Source organism: Heteronotia binoei, chromosome 21, assembly GCF_032191835.1.
Source record: "Heteronotia binoei isolate CCM8104 ecotype False Entrance Well chromosome 21, APGP_CSIRO_Hbin_v1, whole genome shotgun sequence".
In the NCBI taxonomy this organism is placed as follows: Eukaryota; Metazoa; Chordata; class Lepidosauria; order Squamata; family Gekkonidae; genus Heteronotia; species Heteronotia binoei.
In genome coordinates, this window is record NC_083243.1 from 71,114,402 (window position 1) to 71,124,791 (window position 10,390).

Consider the following 10,390-nt stretch of genomic DNA (forward strand, 5'->3'; position numbering starts at 1 on the left):
GGTGAAATGCGACATTAAATCTGCGTTTCGCCTTTTACCTGTCCGTCCCGATGATTTTGAACTTCTAGGGTTTTCTTTTGAGGGTCAATTTTACATGAATAGAGCATTGCCAAAGGGCTGCTCTGTGTCATGTTCAGCTTTCGAGCGTTTCAGCACATTTTTGGAATGAGCTGTGCGGGAGAAAGTGGATTTGCAGGATGTCGTTCATTATTTGGATGACTACCTTTTTGTGGGTCCTGAGAGGACTGGGTGTTGTGGGCAGTTGCTGTCTGGCTTTGTTGAGCTGATGGCGGAGCTTGGGGTTCCTTTAGCGCCTGAGAAAACTGAAGGTCCAACACAGAGGTTGACCTTTTTGGGGATTGAGGTTGACGCTATTGCGCAGTTGTCTAGGGTGCCTCTTCAGAAAATAGTGGAGCTGAGGGCTAGGATTTCTACCTTTCTTCTTAAAAGGAAGGTTACTTTGTTGGAGTTGCAGCAGCTAGTTGGGCACCTCAACTTTGCTTGCAAAGTGGTTGCTCCTGGGAGGGCTTTTCTTAGAAAGCTGTGTGATGCTATGGCAGGGTTACGCTTGCCTCAGCATAGAACTAGGGTCACCTGCAGCATGAGGGATGATTTGAGGGTTTGGCAGGAATTTTTGGAGTCCTTTAATGGAGTCTTTTTTTGGAGGGACGACATGAGGCTCGAAGCTGAGCTCCAGGTCATGTCTGATCCTGCTGGATCATTGGGTTTTGGAGTCTATTTCCGGGGACATTGGCGCACGGGTAGTTGGCCTGACTCCTGGGCACGGGTAGGAGTGAACTGAGATCTTACATTTCTCGAGTTCTTTCCCATTTTAGTTGTGGTTTGGCTGTGGGGGAAGGTTATGGCAAATCACATTGTTCATTTTTGGTGTGATAATATGGCGGTGGTCTACGTCATTAATTCCCTTTCATCCAAATCTGGCTGGGTTATGAGATTGGTGAGGGCCTTCACTCTGCGCTGTTTGCGACTTAACATTTTGTTTTTAGCCAAGCATGTTTCTGGGGTGAGTAACAGGGTGGCTGATGCTCTATCTCGTAAACAGATGGAGAGGTTTCGTCAGCTGGCCCCAGATGCCGACAGAGAGCCGGTGCCAATGCCCCAGGAGCTATGGCTGATTGGAGAGCCGAGGCCTGCAGAGCGATAGGTCCAGCCATTGTGCCCAGCACCATGAAGTCTTACGAACGGGCTGTGCGGCAGTTTGAAGACTTTAGGGCTGAGGTAGGGTATTGCAGGGTTTGGCCCGTCCCAGTGGAGCATTTGCTCCATTACTGTGTTTCGCTGCGAGGTAAGGGGTTGGCCGTGCGATCCATTAGGGGGCGCCTGTCTGCATTGGCTTTTGTCAGTAAGGTGCTGGATTATAGGGAAGAAACAGCTGACTTTCGCATTCGAAAGATGCTGGAGGGGTGGGCCAGAGAGGCTGGTCCCGGGGTTGATATGCGGAATCCTTTGTCTCCTTCGATTCTGCGGGGTTTGAAGAGGGTTTGGGACGTGGTGTGTGCTTCGTCATTTGAAGCATGTTTGTTTCATGCTGCATCTTTGTTAGCTTTTTGGGGGGTTCTTAGAGTAAGTGAGCTGGTGGCACAGTCTAGAAATGATGTTTCTGGTAAGGCTCTGTTGTTAAGGGATCTGCAGCTTTTTGCAGGTAAGGCAGTCATCACTGTCCGTCATTCTAAGATGGATCAGTTGCAGAAGGGTACGGTGCTCGAGTTGGGTAGTTGTTCAGAGCTTGAGCTGTGTCCAGTTACTGCGTTGGCTGCTTATTTGGCAGTTAGGGGGCCCATGGAGGGGTTTTTGTTTATTCATTTGAATGGTTGCCCGTTGACGAAGCATCAGTTTGGGGCAGTAACGTCATGGGCTTTGGGTGAGTTGGGGTTGTCTGGGGTGCGGTTTGGGACCCACTCCTTTAGAATTGGGGCAGCCTCAACAGCGGCTGTCATGGAGTATCCTTCCACTTCCATTCAGAGATTGGGCAGGTGGCGTTCCTCAGCCTATAAGGCTTACGTGCGACCTTTTATTAGGCCGTGAGTGACTTGGTGTCTGTTTATTGTTGGTTCTGTTCTTGTTTAACTGCCAGAGGAGCTGAGTTCTCGTATGCGGCCATAGCCACGTGTTTTGGGCCGCTCATCAGGCTCGGAGAACTGCGGTTGGCTCTCAGCTGGGACTCAGCCAGCATGTGTGTATTGAATGGCGGGGGCGCCGGGTCTTCAGTGGCCAGGCCTGCTGCCTTTGTTGTTTAAAGATAGTGTGGGTCCTCCTCCTCAGGTTTTAATTGTTCACTGGGAGGTAATGATCTGGGACTCTTAAAGGGCAAGGCCTTAGTTTGGCAGGCCCGGCATGAATTCCAGCACATTCGAGAGCGATGGTCTGTGACCACCATAATTTGGTCAGCCATGCTGCCCCGCCTGGTGTGGCGTTGTGCTTGGGGCCCAGCAGCTATAGAAAGGGTCCGGTATAAGGCTAATAAGGAGATCAGGAAGGTGCTGGGAAAGGGGTTGGGCCACTATTTGCCCCATCCGGACATTTTGTTGAAATTTGCTGACCTCTACAGAGGGGATGGGGTCCATCTCTCAGAAAAGGATAATATGCTTTTCCTGAGAGATTTGCAGCAAGGGTTGCGGGTGGCTTTGGGCCTCCCGGTGGGCGCTAAGCCCTAAGTAGAGACTTGGCCTTAGTAGTGGCAGGTTTTTGGGGTTTAGGGCACTATGCGGCTAGGGGTGGACTGTGAAGCATCCCCCGTTTGGGGAATTTGGAGTCTGGCATGATCAGCCTTGGGGTTTGAAGACCCGGGTTTGGAGAATGCAGACTGTCCGGGAGGCTCGGCTAGAGGGTGCCTTTCTGGCGAGACGTGCATGTGGGTTTGGGCCCTCTGGTGCGTGCCTCCCTGCTGGGCCTGCCTGGAGGGAGCTGAGTAACACGCAGCTCTGGTTGGGAGTCTGGGTCTCTCGCCCATTAATGGCAGCGGAGCGGTCGCGGTGACTTTAACTTGTTCATAAATGATTTAGAGTTGAGAGTGAGCAGTGAAGTGGCCAAGTTTGCGGATGATTGGGGAGGGACGGTGGCTCAGTGGTAGAGCATCTGCTTAGGAAGCAGAAGGTCCCAGGTTCAATCCCTGGCATCTCCAAAAAAGGGTCCAGGCATAGGTGTGAAAAACCTCAGCTTGAGACCCTGGAGAGCCACTGCCAGTCTGAGAAGACAATACTGACTTTGATGGACCAAAGGTCTGATTCGGTATAAGGCAGCTTCATATGTTCATGTCTTCATATGTTCATATATGTTCATATATGACACAAAATTGTTCAGGGTGGTGAGAACCAGAGAGGATTGTGAGGCACTCCAAAGGGATCTGTTGAGGCTGGGTGAGTGGGCGTCAACGTGGCTGATGCGGTTCAGCGTGGCCAAGTGCAAAGTAATGCACATTGGGGCCAAGAATCCCAGCTACAAATACAAGTTGATGGGGTGTGAACTGGCAGAGACTGACCATGAGAAAGATCTTGGGGTCGTGGTAGATAATTCACTGAAAATGTCAAGACAGTGTGCGTTTGCAATAAAAAAGGCCAACACCATGCTGGGAATTATTAGGAAGGGAATTGAAAACAAATCAGCCAGTATCATAATGCCCCTGTATAAATCGATGGTGCGGTCTCATTTGGAGTACTGTGTGCAATTCTGGTCGCCGCACCTCAAAAAGGATATTATAGCATTGGAGAAAGTCCAGAAAAGGGCAACTAGAATGATTAAAGGGCTGGAACACTTTCCCTATGAAGAAAGGTTGAAACGCTTAGGGCTCTTTAGCTTGGAAAAACGTCGACTGCGGGGTGACATGATAGAGGTTTACAAGATAATGCATGGGATGGAGAAAGTAGAGAAAGAAGTACTTTTCTCCCTTTCTCACAATACAAGAACTCGTGGGCATTCCATGAAATTGCTGAGCAGAAAGGTTAAAACGGATAAAAGGAAGTACTTTTTCACCCAAAGGGTGATTAACATGTGGAATTCACTGCCACAGGAGGTGGTGGCGGCCACAAACATAGCCACCTTCATATATTTGGCCGCTGTGTGACACAGAATGTTGGACTGGATGGGCCATTGGCCTGATCTAACATGGCTTCTCTTATGTTCTTATGACCCCTAGCCCTGGCCAGGCCGCTGGTGGGGTACCCTTGCTGTTTATTAGTGGCCCAATTTTATACCAATAGTCTGTGTCTGACTCTTTATTCCGTCCTTGGGGAGCAATCTTATGCTTGCAGCCTGCAGCGTAGCTGCTAGGCTGCATGAGCAGAGTTTGCTTCCCTGGATGGGAATAGTCAGGGTCGCCCATTTCGGCGTGCAGAAGAAAGGCTCCTTCGCCTTGGCAGACGATCGGCCCTCCCGCCCGCCCTGCATGTTATGCAGGCAGTTGCTGGTTGCCTCCTTGGAGGAGCCGGGTAGGAATTTTTTACACCTTGGCTGATTGGCAGTGGCTGGGGTGCGTTTTTTGCCTACCCTACATAGCAATGCAGTGGATTGAGGATTTGGCTATCGGGAGGCGCTGTTAAATAGCTGGTCATTTTAGTGGCAGGTTTGGGGGGTTTAGGGTACTATGCGGTTAGGGGAGGACTGTGAAGCATTCCCCTTTTGGGAAATTTGGGGTCTGGCATGATCAGCCTTGGGGTTTGAAGACCCGGGTTTGGAGAATGCAGACTGTCCAGAAGGCTCGGCTCAAGAGTGCCTTTCTGGCGAGACGTGCGTGTGGGTTTGGGCCCTCTGGTGCGTGCCTCCCTGCTGGGCCTGCCTGGAGGGAGCTGAGTAACACTCAGCTCCAGCTGAGGGGGCTGGGTCTCTCGCCCATTAATGGCAGGGGAGCGGTCGCAGTGACCCCTAGCCCTGGCCAGGCGGCTGGTGGGGTACCCTTGCTGTTTATTAGAATATTGAATAAAGTGGCCCAATTTTATACCAATACTCTGTGTCTGACTCTTTATTCCATCCTTGGGGAGCAAACAGTTTATAAGAGAGCTGTACGCAAAGGACACTGAAATAGGAGAGTTTGTTTTATTTGTTCCCTTTATATACTTTCTAGGAAATTCCAGGATGACACAAATTGCCCTCTTCATTGACTTCAAGAATCCAGTACCCAACATGTCTCTCCTTAATGAATCTCTCTACTTATATGTCTGGCTAAGGAGTGCAGTCTGGTGTGCAGTTTTGCACTACTTTCTTTACTCCAAGAGGTCCTAATGAATGCTGTGATGCTGACAGACACCTGTTCTGATGCTTACCAAGGTTTTCAGAAAGTGGGTGGGGCTTGGTGGAGGTTTTACCAAGCAAGGCTTCTAATTGGCCATTGGAAATTTGATTCCCTTTATAGACTTTTTTAAAAAGTTGTTTCAGCAGCAGCTGCCACCACAGTACAAAGATTTTCACTGAGTGAAGATAAGCTATTTGTATGCTAGAAAATATTTTAAACAATATGTTCATATATAAAGGCATCTTGTTAAACAGAGTATCTGCTTGAAATGCTGATGAGCTACTATTATAGTTATGTAGAACCCCCTTCCCTGACAGTTTGTGGATGGGCCCACTGTCCTATGTTAGAATTCCAAAGGTGCCCACAAGCTGAAAAAGGTCAGGGACCAGTGGTTTACTCTGCCCATATCCACCTGTGTTACAACGTCAGATAGGATCTTTCTTTAGCCAGGTGACTTTCTTTCACCCTGTCTCCCTTCACATACTTGGTTTTGTCAGTTGCTTTTAATGCTGCAAGAGTCCCAGCTGCCTACTGGCTGAGGGAGTTTTTAAAAACTTCCTTTTATATTTGGGGCCATGTCAGATATAGAGAACCTGTCTTCAGGTGAGCAGTATACATTTTTAAGCTGCTGTGAAATTAGCAAGAGAGGGTTGGTGGCTATCAGGGACCACTTGGGGAGAAATTGATTCTTTGGAAACAAGGATAGAGACTGGGGGTGAGGTGGGGGAGCCATAACTTCTGCCACAGAGGAAATGTTTAGACTCTTCTTTGTGATGCTCCAGAACGGGGAACAAAGGCAACAAATTCCTGGAAGTTCCATTATGGAGTTAAGATGTTTGCCAGACAATAGATTTTAGGCCAGAATAAGATGCAGTCCTGTGAATGTTATTTTGTCACATTAGGAAAACTGACTAGGACTGAGGTTTCACTGTCCTAGGGGAGTCAGGTTAGTGAAGATAAAAATCCAGCATGTATCACTGTGCCATCCACCCTGTATCCTGCTGTGGGGGTTCTGTTGGGCACACGTGGCATTTGTAGGGTATTTCCCTTTCTAGACATCTCTCAAACATTGTGAGGGGGAAAAAGGAGCAGCTATTGCAAGTAGGTTTTGGATTTGCTCATGCAAACATAAATTTAGTTCTTCCATTTCAGTGTAATTAAGTTAGGATTAGAAGATTGTTGGAGAGGGATTGTGGCTATGGATAAAGACTATAGTTCAGAGGCAGCACATACGCTTCTGTTTTCAGAAAAAATGACAGAAGAACTAAGTTAAAAAAAATCCTTGGCAAAATATAATATTCCAGAGCTCAGGAACAGGGAATCCTTTTTTTTTGGCAAATACCTAAAGGTTTGAGTTTTTTAAATCAAATGCCAAATTCTTATTTTCACAAAAATATGTAACTGGTTGCTAAAATTACCCACCTTTCCACAGATTGAAAGGCAGCAAATGTAATAACAGTCTTTAGAAGAGGTAATGAAATCTGCTAAGGAAAAAATCAACATGGATTCTGTAATGGGTTGGCCAATCTCACAAATATTATGGAGTTCGTTGAGGAGGGGTAACAAAAATGTGGACTGTGATGTTTCAGTAGACATTAGAAACAGACTTTAAAGAAGTCTCTCAACAAAGGCATCTAAGTAAACGTGCTGGTCATGTGATGAGAGGATGAGTTCTCTTATGAATTAGAATCTGGTTAAACAACAGAAAGCCAAGTGTGTGAGTGAACTGATTATATTTGCAATGGGTTTTGGCAAAATTGGCATTGTAATTTATTTGTTCATAAATGAGTTGGAATTGTTATATGTATGTTGTCCTAAGCTTGGCTCATGGTTATCCATAATTCTACAATTACTGTATTTCTTTCATTCATATTTTCCTTTTTTTTACTAAACTAATGGCTTCCTTTCAGATAGGTAACTGTGTTAATCTGCAGTAGTGGAATAAAAGTTGAGTCCAGGAGCACCTTAAAGGCCAACTTAATTTTCAAGGTTTTTTTTTAAAGAAATGAGTCAAAGCTCAGTCATTCAGCTTAAACGTTGGAAAATTGTGTAAATCTTTAAGGTGCTACTGGACTTGAATTCTGTTCTCATGGCTTCCTTGTGTTTGCTATAAACTGCAGATTTCACTACTTTGTTCATATGTTCATAATTGATGAAACATCTGAATTCTAAAGTGAAAATTGTAGGGCTCTGAGTTGGCCTGAATGTTACAACCTCTGGCCTAAACTCTGTTACCCAAGCCCAGTTATGTTAGGAGCTAACTGGTGAGAAGCAAACAGATACATTTAGAAATGAGCTTTATTCCCTTCCTTTGTTTTGTTGCTGAATCCTAAAACTGAAAACACTGACCCTTGGTAAGCCATGGCTCAGATTAAGGGCAGATAAAATTGTGATATATTTAGGGCAGACGAAAGGAAATACTTCTTTACTTAAGAAATAATTAAACTGTGGACTTCAGTGCCAGTGGATATAGTGATGGCCGTGAGCACAAATGACTTTAAAAAGGGATGAGAGAGGTTCTTGGAGGATCAGTTCATCAATCTTTATCAGTATATACAGGGCCTTTTTTGTAGAAAAAGCTCAGCAGGAACTCATTTTCATATTAGGCCACACCCGGTCATCACCATTGTTTAGTATAGGGCTTTTCTGTAAAAGAAAGAAAAAGCCCAGCAGAAGCTCATTTGCATATTAGGCCACACCCCCTGATGCCAAGCCAGCCGGAACTGCGTTCCTGTACGTTTCTGCTAAAAAAAAAAGCTCTGCGTATATACAAAACATAAGAAACCTACATATTCAGAGGTGGCAAACTTCTGAATACCAGTGCTAGGACCCAACATCTGGGGAAAGCCCCATTTGTTGATCCTCCAGGATAACTGTTTGGCTATATGAAACCATTTGCTGGACTAGGTGGACAGCTGTTCTGATCCAGCAGGCTCTTGTTATATTATTATAATATAGGTATTATGAATGAAATTCTACAACTAATTAAACAAAGTTAGTCCAGTAGCATCTTTAGGACCAAGAAAGTGTTATTCAAAGTATGAGCTTTTGTGTGCACACACATTTCTTCAGATACATAGAAATGGAAGAAAACCATTCAAACTTACAAGAGACTGAACAGCAAATTAGCATGTAATATGATGAAAATATTAAGGACTTTGTTGGTGCTAAAGGTGCCACTATGCTCTAACTTTGTTCTGTTGCTTCTGATCAACACAGCTACCTACCTGGATACATCTAATTAACTAATTTTAAAGAAATCACATGCTAGGACTAAGTAGTATTGTTGTCAAAGTTGTCAATAGAGTTGTCAAATTACTCAAGTTTGAATTTATCATGCTAACTTATTAATAAAAGAATTTTAAAAATAAAAATCATATACCTGTCAGCTTAATATTTGTCCAAAGACAATGATGGAAAGGTTGAAAAATTGAAACTGAAGAAACATTTGCAGACTGCAGGTCATCTGCAAAAGTCATTCTAGAAGCCTTTGGGGGTTCTTTGATGGAGAGAGAGGATGCTGTGGTACATGTTATATACTTAGACTTTCCAAAATATTTTAATCAAGTCCCTTATTAAATATTGCATAGGAATATTAGAACTCTTCCAAATGTTTTATGTTGAAGCTTCTCTTCTTAAGACAAAATTGGTCACTCTTTAGGTCAGAGTGACCACTTTAGTAACTGTGGAAGGCTTTACCATTTGGTATAAATTATTGATCCCAGCCCTTGAAAAAGATCTTACTTCCGTTGGAAATGATCTTCGGACAAGGGATCTCAGGAGCAAGAGACTTCAGTGTCTTTCTGAGAGTTTTATTGTCTTCCAGAGTTTTTTGTCTTGTTACAAAATAATTCTTTGAGCACTCTGTTTGAAGGACTTTTGTTTTATAGAGTGGACTTGTTTAATGAGATGTGGACTGAGAAACTTACCAGTACTTTGCTACTAATGGAGATGTAGGATTTGAATATTTTGTACTGTTGGAGATATATTGCAAATAGCTTTGTATTTACTGTTGCATATAACATATACATTTCACTGTGATATAAGATATTGAATTGAATGAGGAGTGCATTTTCCTGTGTTCTGTATTGGGGTGGCCAACAGTAGCTCTCCAGATGTTTTTTGGCTACAACTCCTATCAGCCCCAGCCAGCATGGCCAATGGCTGGGGCTGATGGAAGTTGTAGGCAAAAAAAATCTGGAGAGCTACCGTTGGCCACCCCTACTCTATATAACTGTGAAGCTGTTCTTCTGCTATGAAGTGTGCACACACTGCCAGGTTGACCCACAAAAGAGGAGGTTTGGATATGAGCAGTTGTTGTTCTTGCCTCTTGGCAAGGTGGCACCTTCAGAAGTCTTATCTCAGATGAGTGAACTTGTTCTTAAGATTTCCAATCCAGGCATTTCTGCAGTGTACTAGTTAGGAGAAAGGATCATTGTTTGAACAGGGCTGAAAAAAATACATGCTAAATTGTTATTTTATAGAACCTCTGTTGTAACAGCCCTTAGTGCTTAGGATCTGAGGACGAATCCCCTTGTAGAGGAGGACCCAAAAGCTGCCTGCTTTGTAGTTACGTGCATCAATTGTTTTAAAGTATTTAAAGTATTACACCCTTTACTCTCATTGCTTGCTGCTAGCTATAATGACTAGACCATTCCGCTGGATCAACCTATTTTGTTTACTGAGTATCTTCCCCATTTGGTCAGTTGTTTATGATTTCTTTAAAATATTTTATCCATACAAAACTGAATTACCTCTTATCCCTGGATGTTTGTGGGGGAGGGGGTTTGGGGGGAGGGGGTTTGAATTTGTGAGCTGGTGTTGAGAACTGCAGTTGTCCAGGAGAAGCATCATAAGTCATATACACAGAATATGCTACCTCAGTACTAGGAACCAGGAGACACTCTGTGGGAAACAACTGAGTTTTGTTAAATACTCATTGAGAGCATTTGTAATTCCAAAGCCAAATTGAGTCAAAAGAAGCTCTCATACATCACTATTATGGGTCAGTAACTGGGAGTAAAAGATGAGAAGAAATATAAGCTTTCATCACTGAGGGAAGCAGATAGTGAAAGACCTCAGGGTACTGGTAGTATTTAACTTTATTAATAAGTGAGATGGAGATGGTAATGAAGGAGGTAGGCT

General features: G+C 44.4%; 1 protein-coding gene and 1 non-coding gene across 2 annotated transcripts in view; both read left to right on the forward strand.

The window, feature by feature from the left end:
* The window catches only part of CDIN1 (CDAN1 interacting nuclease 1), a 311,962-nt gene that overhangs the window by 123,481 nt on the left and 178,091 nt on the right, over window positions 1–10,390 (forward strand). The window lies entirely within an intron of this gene.
* On the forward strand, window positions 3,076–3,142 carry TRNAP-AGG (transfer RNA proline (anticodon AGG)). The gene has a single exon. It is a non-coding gene; the product is annotated as a tRNA-Pro (tRNA).